Genomic DNA, 12785 nt, shown 5'->3' with positions numbered 1-12785 from the left:
GAACAGTAAATGTCAGCTACTGTTATCTTAAATTCCACAAACATAAAACCCATACATCAACCAAGCAAACCCATCTCACCCTGGCCCTGTGTATTCTACCTTGGTGAACCTGTAGAACTCAGCTCTTCAGTGGTTTTTTTTTTCTAAAGAGAATAAAAACAAGCAAAATAAAAACAGAACAAAGCCAATCACAATAAACCAATACAAGTGACACAAGACTTCAAAACAACAGGAAATCAACAACGTACTATATGCTACCATAATGCCTTTTGCCATCTTCAAAACAGCTGTAGATACCTTCAGACAGCAGAAATCAAACAAAACAGAACAGAGTAGAACCAATAAAAATGAAACAATGAATGCAATAAAGGTCTTCAAAACAAGACAACAGTAAATCCAAAATGGCTACCATAATATATCTTGCTATCACTGAAATAGCTGCCCGTGCCATCTCATATAACAAAATGAAACAAAACAAAACAGAATAAAACCCAACCCAACAAAACAATAAAAATGATACAGGACTTCAAAACAAGACAAGAGAGAGTTAACAATAATAGTAACAAAATCCAACTATAACAGTCACAGCAACTAGCCTCACCCAAGGCTTTCGACACAACAGGCTCGTTCTAACCACTGGCTGCATTATCTCATTCATCTGCAGCAACTTTTGGGCAGAGATTACACCTGATTCATTTCTGTACCTGTGTAACTCCTGGCAAACAGCAGACATTCATCAATGCTGGCTGAACCCAAGCAGGAAGCAAAGGTGTGAACGTCTCACGCTGTGCCGTTTCCTACAGTGATTTATGGTGTTGAACCAGGTTATAGGGAGAAAGTGGGGGAGGGGTGGATATGATTTTTCTGCCAGAAACTTTAAAGGCGTCTTTGAAATGCATTCTTCAAATTAATGAAGTCATCAGGAATGTCTTTCCAAGTGCAAGGAGAGAACAATCTACTATCTGGAACACCCACATATTTACAAATCTAGTCTATTTGAAGAATATAATTTGGGATGTCACTGGCAAAAGCTTTTGTCCGCAGAAAATGATAAAAAGATTTTTGAAACTTAACACATAAAAGCAAACAAACAGGAGACACTGAAAAAATCAGGTTATATAATTAGTGGAGAACTTTGAAATACAATAGTCACAGGAAGATAAACAGAAAAAAAACACTTTAAACAGCAGAGGGAAGAATGCTCTTCAGTCTTTCTTGAGAGGCACTTGGAAAAGGTCATCTAAGTCCAGTGGTCCCCACCCCCACCTCTGCTAACTGAAACAGCAACAGGCTTTGATAATAATTTGAGAAGGCAACTTCTAGTTGACTCAAAGTCTTACTCTCAAGAAAAAAAATGTTTTTTTACACACACATATAATCTTCCAAATTTTCTTCTTTCTTTGGCATCATATAAGAAATTCCAGTTTTAAGTGTGGTGTCAAGTAAATAGTAACTTTCTGGAAGTTCCTGGAGTTTTAGAAAGAGTTCCTGAAATGGAACGACCTGTGGGAATGACAGGGTTCGGGACACAGTACCCCAAAATACGGCACCACGGAATCTGAGAAAGAGTGGAAGGGGGTGCAGGCAGCTCCTTGGTCTCCCCACCTTTCTTCCCGGAAGCAGGTTACAAAACCCTCTGTGACAGGTGCACTGCCGGTACCCACAAGAAAGGAATATCCAAGTCTCTGTGCGCTACAGAGAAGAAAGTGAACAAACAGATCTTGCTAAGATCCCGTTTATTACCACTGAATCACACTCTTTTTCCAATCATGTATTTCCACAACAGCCCTTTTTCATCATACCTAGCACAAAAATCCATGTATTTAAATGTCTCCTTGGGTGTTTGCTTTTTTATAAAAGCTCCTATGTCATGTAAGATTATATTAAACTTTATGCTTTTCTCTTGTTTTCTTTTGTTATAGGGACCTCAGCCATGAACCTAGGAAAAACATTTTTCTTTCCCCACAGTAAAACTTCAAATTTGGAAAATAAAACAAAAAAAAAATCTTAAAATATTCTTATTGTACTTCACTATTAATATATTTGTAGAAGCTATCGCTTTTTAACTTATTTTGATAAAAATTATATGCATTTTTCATGTGCAAACAAAAAAACAAAGATGAAATAATATATATCATCCTTGTTGGTGCTATTATAAAAAAACTGGTTAATTTATAAATAATAGAAGTTTATTTCTCACAGTTCTGAGACTGAGAAATTCAAGGTCAAGGTTAGATCCTTGCTACATCTACAGACAGAAAGACTAACACCGTCCTCACATGACACAAGAAAGAAGGGTAGAAAGGACGTAAGTTACATCCTTTAGGCCTGGAATTACTTCCCAAAAGGCCTCATTTTGCTAGGCATGGCAGTCCACACCTGTAACCCCAGAACTTGAGAGGCTGAGGCAGGAGGATTGCCACTAATTCAAAGCCAGCCCAGGTACACACAGTGAGTTCAAGGTCAGCCTGACCTAAACCGTGACTCTCTGTTTCAAAAGAGGGAGTCATGCTTAATACCACATATGTGGATTAAGTTTCAACATGTGAATTTTGGGAGACAGTCAGACCATGGCATTTACAGTGTAGATTGGCTAAATTGAGATAATTAACATATTGCCTAATCCACTTGTTATTTTTCATGGTTAGAACACTTAAAATTTACTCTCAGTGATTTTCGAGAACACAGCCTCTTGTTAACTATGGGTACCGGGTTACAAGACAGAGCTCTTGAACTCATTCCTTTCTACAAATTTAACCTTTTCAGATTCTACATGTAAATAAGGTCATGACCTATTTACCTTTCTGTGCTTCACTTATTGAATGTGACATAATGTCCTCTCAGTTCACTCATGTTCTTGTAAATGACAAGATTTCTGCTTTTAAGACTAAACAGTACATATTCTTTATCTATTCACTTGTTGATGATTATTTAGTTGGTTTCATAGGCCGATTATTGTGAAAATGCACCAATGAACACAAGTACACAGGCATCTCTTCAATGTTCTTCTAATTTTCTGAGCAATCTGGACACAAAATGTACTAATTTGCATTCCCATCAACAGTATACAAGGGTTGCCCTTTTCCATATCCTTGCCAGAACTTACCTTTCATTTTCTTAGTAACAGCCACTCTAATAGGTGTGAAGTTACATCACTCTGATTTTAACTTTGATTTTCCTGATTAGTCATCTTGAGCATTTTTTCATATATCTTTTGGTCATTTGTATGTCTTCACTGAAAAATGTTTATTCAGGTTCTTTGCCACTTTTTAATCGGGTTCTTTTCTTACTATTAGGTTGTTATGTGAGTTCCTTGTGTATATTTGGGGCATTAACTCTTACCAGATATATGGTTTGCAAATATTTTCTCCTATCCTACAACTTACCTCTTCCCTCTGCAGATTTCTGCCTTTGCTGTGCAGAAGTTTTCTGGTTTGACATTATCCCTTTGGTCTATTTTTGGTTTTGTTGCCATATCTAAAAACATTATTGCAAGACCAATGTCAGGAAGCTTTCCGTATTTTTCTCTAGAAGTGTTTGCTTGTTGACACAAGGTCCATGTAGTTCAGTTCAGCCTTACACTCATTACATCACAGCCCAGGCTGGTCTCAAACTGATGGCGATCTTCCTGCATCAGCCGCTCAGGTGGAGGGATCACTATTGTACTTGCATTCTAGAAGTTGCACAGTTTCAGACTTCAAATGTTTAAGCTTTGAATTCATTTTGAGTTGATTTTTATACATGGTGTGGTGTCTACTTTCATTTTGCTGTGGCAACCTTTTTGTCTCAACATCATTTATTTAAGACATTGTCTTTTCCCTATTGTATGTTCTTGGCACTTGGCTGAAAATGGATCAAAAGTGCATGGATTTATTTCCCTGCTCTCTATTCTGTTCCACTGATTTATGTGTCTGTCCTTATGTCAATATTTCGCTCTTTTGATTACCAGCGCTTTGTAGCATATTTTGAAGTCAGGTAATGTGATGCCTCCAGATTTGTTGTTATTTTGCTTTTATTTTGTTTTGTTTTGATTTTTTGCTTAAGGTTGCTGTGACTATTCAGGGTTTCTTGTGGTTCCATAGAAATTTTAAGATTGGGTTTTTTTTAAATAAAAAAATGCAATTGTGTGAAAAATGTAATTTTAATAATGATTTCACTGATTGTGTAGACTGCTACACAAGGTCATTTTAAATATTAAATTTTTCCAATACAAGAGCTTGGGATATCTTTTTATTTGTATCTTCTTAAATTTCTATCATCAATGTTTCATGATTTTCATTATTCAGGTCTTTCATTTCTTTGGTTAAATTTTGTTTTAAGTTGATTTTGGAGAGGCTTTTGTATGTTGGTTTTGTTTTGGAGTTCTTTTTATTTCTGTAAATAGTTATTGTAAATAGGATTGCTTTCTTGTTTTCTTTTACAAATAGTTGGATGTTGATATCAGAAACACTATGAATTCTGTATGCTGATTTTATATCCTGCAACTTTAGTGAAATTCATGCATTACTTCTAAGGGTCTTCTGGTAGAGTCTAGAGTTTTCTGTTTATAAAAATAGGTCATCTATAAACAGCCGATTTAACTTCTTTCATCTGGACACTCTATTTCTTTCTAGTGCCTAATTGCTTTAGATACCATGCTTAGTACTGTGTTGAATAAAAGTCGCAAGAGCTGAAATCTTCATCTTGTTCCTGATGTCCTGCAGCCCGCTGGACTTTGTGTCTGGGTCCATTCTGCCAGCCAGTGTCTTCTGACTGGGGACCTGGGACCACTCGCACAGAGCTCTGACCGCCAGGTCCTGCCTGTTTCCTCATCGCCTTACTTCCTTGATCCTGTTTCCCTCTTTCTGGTCTGTGTTACTGATCACTCTACCTAGTATATTCATTCTATCAGGCCTTTTAACATTTTTAGCTTCACTGTGTCTTTCTAGGGTATTTTTCAGAATTTTTTAGTGTGCTAGTTTAGTGACCATGAATTTCTTGAGGTGCTCTTTATCATGAAAATATCTTATTTCTCTAATAATTCTGAAAATTAGTTTTTCAGGATAGATTAGCCTGGGTTAGAAATTGTTTTTAGGAATTGAAACACTTTATTCCAAGCTCCCCTGACCTTTAAGTTTGTGTTGAGGAGTCTTCTGCAATTCTAATGGGCGACCTTAATAAGTGATTTATTACTTTTTTTTTTTTTAACTGCTTTTAACATTCTGTTCTTGTGTTGGATTTCCAGGATTCTGGCTGTGGTGTGTCATGGAGAGGTTCTTACCTGATTGTGGCTATTTGGGGTTCTATTTGCCTGATTTGGAAAGTTTTCTGCTATTATTTCAGTAAACAGGTTTTTTATGCTATTTGTGCTATCTTGATTTTTCACTAATTCTAATTAATCTTAGATTCACCTTCTTTGCATCATCGTGGAGCTGGTGGCCCCATTTTTCATGTTTTCTTGCTTTTTGTTAGGCCTCGCTCACTAACTGGTCCCCCACAACAGCTCTGTCTTCTAGTTTTGACGCTCTGTCTTCACTCTGGTCACTTATTCCAATACTTTCAATAGAACTCTTAATCTCCTGAATCTGTATTAACAGCCTTGCTATAAATTCTACTTATTTTCTATGCTGGTCATGTGTGTTTTATATCCTTTTGTTTATTAGTCCTGTTAGCTTTTTATGTGTCTTCTCTAGACTTGCTGATTACTTTGCTTATTTGTCCCAATATCTGTTTACTTATATCTTCTGAGCTTGCCAAATGCTTTATTGATCTGTTTTGTTATCGCCTCTGATAACATTTCAAATAATTTGGGTACTTTGTTTTCTGTTTTCTCACCTTCAGTGCTCCGTGGATCAGTTTGGGGGAGGTGGGAGTTTTGGGAGGTACTCTGTTGGCTTGTTTTCTCATGTTTCTGTGTATGTTGAGGCATGCCAGTTGACTGCAGTGAAAACTTTCGTTTCCATTATAAAGACCTCTTCAGTTACTATCTACTTTTCATGGTGTCTTCTGAGCATGGTGTCTGCCTGTCTGATCCTGGGATTCAACCTTGGGATGGGAGGCTACAGTGCATCTGGAATAGTACCTGGTTCTCCCCGAATGGACCACAGTACTGTTAAGCCCAAGGAAATTCAATACTGGCCTCCCAAGAAAACCAATTAATAGTTAAGTCACTATGATGGATTGCCAGCTGGTGGTCAGCCTGTAACACCCAGCTGAACTGAATCAGCATGGTGCTGATGGCCACCTGAGGATTGCTGCCAACATAAAAAAAGAGAACTGGAGAGAAGAAAGGGTGGTGTTGGTTCTGGTGTCATTGGTTCTCCTGGAGGAGCTTGTCAAGCTTCCTTCCTGATATGAACTCGACTGTTCTCATCATCACAGGAGTTTGAGATCTTGTCGCTGAGAATGGCTGTGGTTCACTTTATGGGGGCGCTTACTTTGATTACTGCTTCTTGGCTCCAGAGGGAAGATGTGTGCTGTTCAGTCTCCAGGAGAAGCTTGTCACGCCGGCTTCCTGATACAAACTCAGCTGTTCTTATTGTCTGCGAACCTCAGGACTTCCTTGCCGCTGAGGATGGCTGTGGTACTTTTCAGGAGCGTGCTGGTCCTTACTTTGCACATCGCTTTCTGGTTCCAGTGCAGGACCCTCAGCCTACAGGCACAGATCCTTCATCCTGGCACAGACTTCCCAGCTTCCACTGCTGACCTTTGGGCCTTCCCAGCGCAGATCCATGAACCAGACTTGCAGGAAACGTTTTTGTAGGCTTTAGGTCTGGACTCATATAGGACACTGCTATCAGATCTGGGCCCTCAGCTAGATTTTGGGGGGGTCTGTAGTGTGTGATCAGATTTCCTATACTTTTTTATGTTTGACTCTTTGGGTGACTATTATAAATAATTCCATAAATTATGTTTCCTGTATTAAAATGGCTTCCCTTGTAAACTCTGACTACAACAGTCACCTTTGCTACAGTAATAAAATCAGCACCAATGATAGCATCAAATACAGAGTATCAGCCAACACTAGAAACCAATAATGCACCACCCTTAACCATGGAAAAGAGATCTATAATTATAGTATGATCACTATGAAAAACCAAATATTGACCATTGACCTACAGTACATACTTAAAGGAACAATTTTACCTTTATTATCAATAGAACAGTATTCAATAGCAATAACATAAAGTTAACGAGCTATCTAGAAATTCATAAAGTTAATATTTATATTAGGAAAGGCAGAGGGAGTGGGGAACCAGAGTATTAAAAAAACAAACTTTGAGAAATTAATCAATGGGATATTAGAAGGAGGAGAAAGAAGCAAGATAGTGGGTAAAGGATATTAGTAGTGTTGGAACATTCACAAGAAAGAACAAATGAGAAAAAGAAAAAATATAAACAGACAATGAATACAGGAAATAAGAGATAAGAAAGAGAAAAAAGCTAAAACAGGAAAAGAGAAAACAAACTAAAGAGAGGGAAAGGGGGAGAAAAATTCCTAAGCCCCTAAAAAAAAAGCAGATGAAGGAAATATTAAAAAAAAATTAAAAATAGAAAAATTTTAAAAATGATTGAGTCAAGGAAAAAAAAATCTTGAAAGAAAGATTTCATTCTCAGATCTGCAGTCCTGGGATTCGGCCAGAAATGATTTTCTCTGCCTGTCTCTAGGGCTTATGGGGTTTTGAGGGGCCCTCCCTGAAACAGAGGTCCCTCTGCCCATTCACCCCAGACTTTGGTTACCATTCAAGCCAAAGTGTACCCCTACTCTGGCTGGTAGCTGGAAAATGCAACCAGACCTGGTCTCTGCTGGATGCAGGCCGTGGCGCAGGAGTTCACGGGCCTGGCAGCTCTCTTTTCTCCCCATGTGTTGTCTTTGCCCAGGATCACATCAGCTGGTTAGTCCTCACCTTGGCTGCCCCATCCTGTGAGAAGCCAAACACCGAGCTGACCTGGAGTTGGTGGGTGGTCTTGCCCTTGCACCACGGGGTCAGGCAGCACATGCCACACTGGCCTGCTTGCTCACGAGGAGGGAGGGAGTGCCATCCTGCTCACGTGGGAGGGCTGCCCCATGTCTGGTACAAGCTCTTCTGCTCGCGGTGGGGACTCTTGTTCCTGATCAGAGGAAACGCTCTCAACTTTTCACTGTTAAACAGGACATGACCTACAGGTTTGTAATATATGCACTTATGAAGTGCATTTCTTCTATTTCTAATTTGTTGAGGGTTTTATTATGAAAGGATGATGAATTTCATCAAACATGTCTTCTGTCTCTATTGAGATGACTATGTTTTTTGCTTTTCTGTTACTGTGTTGTATCATATTTACTGATTTGCATATGGTTGTTTATTTGCGGTAGTGGTCATTAACCCTAGTAAACTCAGGTAAGTGCTCCTCATCTGAGGTACACCCACCATTTCCTTTTATTTTATATTTTTGGAGACAGGATCTTACTAAATTGCCCGGGCTGGCTTCAGACCTGTGATCTTCCTAGCCCAGCTTCCTGAGTACCTGGAATTTCAGGCACGTGCCACCATGCTCAGCTGATCTGCCCATGTTGAACTGTCCTGTATCCCTTCATCATGATGAATCACCTTGTAATGTGCTGTTGAATTTGCTTTGCTAGTATTTTGCTAATAATGTGTGCATCTATATTCATTGAGGCTTACTGGCCTGTAACTTTTTGTTATGTTTTTGTCTGGTTTTGATAACACAGCAAGGTTGTCCTCATCAAATGAATCTAGAAAAACTTCCTTTTCTTCAATTTATGGATGATTTTGACAAGAATTGGTATTAACTATTCTTTAAACGATTGACAGAATTCAGCAGCAAAGCCATATGAACTTTTATATATAATCACTAGATTTGAAAAAGCCTCAAAATTACTTGCCACATCTTCCAAGAAAATACGAGGCCTATACCTCCTATTTTTAAATCTGGGCTTTGGGACAACTTAACTAAAAGAAGAAAAAAAAAAGCTTTTATCATTTGAACGTGGTTGGGTCCTCAAAGGTTCATGTACTGAAAAGTTGGTCCCCATTTGTTATAGTTTGTGTCAGGATGTCCCTGCAAAGTCTCATCTGGTAATGGAGGGCAAGCTTTTCAGAGGAGGCTGAATCTAGAGTTTGTGACTGGTTCATTGTCTAGTACAAGGATTGGTCGTGTGCGTGCTCCTCCCCTTTTTGCTTTTTCTGCTTTTGGTGTCTTCTGCTGTTATGAGCTGTTGCCCCTGCCACGCCAACCTACCTTGGCGCCAGTTAACTATGGAATGAAACCTCCACAAACTGTGAACTAAACAAACCTCTCTTTCCTTCATTTTTAGCATCAGATATTTTTGTTTCAGCAACAACAACAAAAAAAGTACTAAGATACAATTGTAGTGATGATACAAGGGACCTTTAAGAAGTGTGTTATGGATTAAAACTGGTGGTCAACTTAACACCAGCTGAATTAAATCAGCATGGTGCTGCATGTAGATGGCCCACCTGAGGAAAGTTGCCAGCATGGAGACGTGAAGAAGATGAGTGAGTTGTTGTGGGTTTCTCTAAGTGTTGCTGTTTGCGCCGTTGGTTCTCCTGGAGCTTATCATAACTAGCTTCCCAGTGTGAGTTCAACCATTGTCATTGGAGGAGCTTGGGACCTTGTTAGTGAGAGTGGCCAAGGTTCACTTTGCAGGAGCTCTGGTCCTTATGTGAAGCATCGCTTCCTGGCTCTGGAGGGGAAGACATGTGCTGCTTAATCTCTGGGACAAACCCATTATGCTGGCTTCCTGGCATGTATTTGACTGTTCTTATTGTTGGAGGAGCTCAGGACCTTCATGTCACTGAGGATGGCTGTGGTGCTTTTCAGGACAGCCCTAGTCTTTATTACGAGTGTGACTTCTTGGCTCTCATGTAGAGACCTCAACCTACCAACACAGCTCCTTCATCTCGCTAGCATAGACTTTCTAGCTTCCACCACTGACCTTCGGGCCTTCCCAGCACAGATCCATAAAAGAGACTGGACTAGACGTCCAGTAGGAGGCATCATCATGGGCTCTAGGTCTTCATCTGGATTCATGCAGGACATTGCTGTGGGATCCGGTCCCTCGGTTAAATATTCTGAGTCTTTAGCGTTGTGGACAGATTTCCTGCACTTACTTGTGTTAGCTCTGGGTGACCATCATAAAACAGTATTATAAATTCTGTGCCCTGATTCTAACTGTTCTCCGTACAACCCCTGACTACAACAAGGTGGAATCGAGTAAAAGGTGATTGGGTAACTAGGGTCACCACCCTTAGAAGAGATTAGTGTAATTCTCTTGGGACCTGGTTGGTTTCAAAAATGGTTGTTTGAAAAGAGTAACTCTGGCCCCTCCCCAGCCTCTTGCTTTCTTGCTTAAACATATAACCCATCCATTGGAAAGCCAATTAGTTTCCACTTATCTGCCATGCCACAAGTGTCTTTAAGGAGCCTTTACCACATGGTGCCATCTATTGTGGACTTTCAGCCTTCAAAATCTGAAACAAAATAAACCTCATCTCTTTATAAAGTATCCAAAATCAAGTATTTTGTTACAGCAATACAAAACAGACTGAGACAATAACACCATAGCAATGTTCAGGACTAAGCTACAAGAAACTAGCAGCTCTACCTTTTATCCCTGGACATCAACTGCTACACTGTAAGGAAACTCCAGTCCCCTATAAAATTACCCACATGGACAGGGACCAACAGGCAATACCAATCTATCTAACACTGTGGAAATGTGAGCTTTCAACTCAAGCCAAGCCTCTTCAACTTACAATGTGGAATACAAGTGAGCCATTCCTCCTGAGCCTTGCCCAAATTGCACACCCATGAGTGTAATAAATGTTTTAAGTCAGTTTGTTACACACACAAAGATAACCAGACTATCATGTCACATTTGTTTGCTTTCACCTTTTACTGACTACAATTTCAACTCTTTGAAAGTATGACTCACTCTTCACACACATCTCTAAAGTCACTCTTTCATTCATCCCATTAAACATGTAAGGACTCGTATGTAGCTAGCATTATGCTAGATAGGTTCGCAGATATAAAGATTTTAAAAAAACAACTCTGTCCTTAGAAAAGACTACAGTCTAGTTGCAGAGACAAGCAAAACAAACAAAAACAGATGACAACCACAATCTCAGAGCCTCAGCAGAGTGGCCAACAATGGTACCCAACAAATGTTGGCTAAATGAATCAACACGTAAGTTAAGGCCTCAGAACAACCTTAGCAGTTATGAACTATTATCGTCTACAGATGAGGTACACTAAGTATTGATAGAACTGTCAAGGGGGGAAGAGGAGGAGGAGGACTGGCGGCGGTGGCTGAAAAGATAAGAAGTATAAAATATAAGTAACCTTTATTTCGGGAATGCGGGGAGAGGCACCCCCGACCCCCCGGGGCGTGGCATCTCCACCCCGGGGCCAGCGATCTCTCCCTCGAACACGTGGAGTGAGGCACATAAGTAGCCTCGGCCTGGGGTGGAACCCAAGGGGCATTCGGGATGCACAGGTAGCCCATTGGCACACGTTTGGCGCCAGGGGCAGGTTTCTAAGGGTGGGGGTATAGGGTTACAGGTAAATCTCTAGGGGCAGGGGAGGAAGGAGCTCCCTAATTCCGGCTGAGGCTTTTTTGGCTACAGTGTCCAGTCTGGGCCAGCAACCCTTTCAAGTATCAGTGCATTTCTTCTCAATCCCAGAACCATCCTTCTTTGCCTTGCTTTGCGTTACTGAAGCTGGATCCTGCGAATATTTCTCCTTGCCAGACAGTATAATGTTTTCATCAACAAAGTGCAGCTGAGGGACAGCACAAGGACACAGCAAAGGAAAGGCCTTTCTTCTGGCCTGAGGATGCTTCATCCCCACGCAGTGTCCTCCGGCAGCATCTGAACTCAGGGGTGTTCACTCTCCAGGGAATTTCCTTGTAGTCTGCCTCGGGTCACTTTCTGAGGACCAGCTGTGGTTCGCCCACTTCCCCTACCAAATGGGTGGGCTGTCTCACAGACCCGTTCACGGCAGCCCCTGAGTCTCCAACAGGGGCCGAGGCTCTCAGCTTGATGGGTCACCAGGAACCTCTTCCAAGCTCTTCGCACTGCATCATGCACTCTCCTTCAACTCCAGCAAAAATGAAAAGGTAGCTTTCTCCAACCGCTCTTCCTGTACGCTTTAGAGATCCCTTTCACTCTCTTTCCACTTAACCGTGGTTGACTTTCACTGGCTAAAACTTTTTTTTTTATTTATTTTATTGGGAAATGTTTATACCAGTACAGTGAAACTAAACTTTAGAGACAATACACAGCATTAGTTTAGATATCCTCAATTTATTATAAAAGAGACATGGAAATTATTTACATGAAGAAAGACTGCAGAACTTCAGTGGAATGGGCAGTGTTGGGTGATGTGGTTTCAACAGTGACTTGCTTCACTCCACATGTTTTCCAAGGGTGTCACTGTTTCTAAATGAGATATAACCTCTGTCATCTACAACTGGTTTGGTGCCTCTCTATCTAGGAAGAACTTTACTTCCAACCTTCACACTAACCCTTTCCTTTAGAGCCCAATTCCACAGCTACTACAGCTGCCTGGAGTATTTTTCCTTGAGATTTTTCTGGCAGCATAACGCCACCTTTGGTGACAGTTTCAGGTGTACTCCTTTCAAACAATACTTGATCAAAGAGCAGAAGAAACTTCCTAAATGCCTGTTCTGCCGCAGCTCCAACCCACAGCTTAGACTCTGCTGCTGCCTCAGGAAGAGAGCATATTCCAGCCCCAGGATGCCATAAATTCTCTATATT

At 40.4% G+C, this 12785-nt stretch overlaps 1 protein-coding gene and 1 pseudogene across 10 annotated transcripts in view; both read right to left on the bottom strand.

Annotated features, from left to right (window-relative positions):
• LOC100716104 (suppressor of cytokine signaling 2) overlaps positions 1-12785 on the bottom strand; it is a 259251-nt gene that overhangs the window by 152993 nt on the left and 93473 nt on the right. The window lies entirely within an intron of this gene.
• Positions 1-12785, bottom strand: part of LOC111753305 (uncharacterized) — a 40420-nt pseudogene that overhangs the window by 21410 nt on the left and 6225 nt on the right.

The sequence above is a fragment of the Cavia porcellus genome, unplaced genomic scaffold (genome assembly GCF_034190915.1).
Source record: "Cavia porcellus strain 051 isolate PalLab524CR breed Dunkin Hartley unplaced genomic scaffold, mCavPor4.1 scaffold_8, whole genome shotgun sequence".
Classification (NCBI taxonomy): domain Eukaryota; kingdom Metazoa; phylum Chordata; class Mammalia; order Rodentia; family Caviidae; genus Cavia; species Cavia porcellus.
This window is presented reverse-complemented; position numbering and strand designations above follow the sequence as displayed.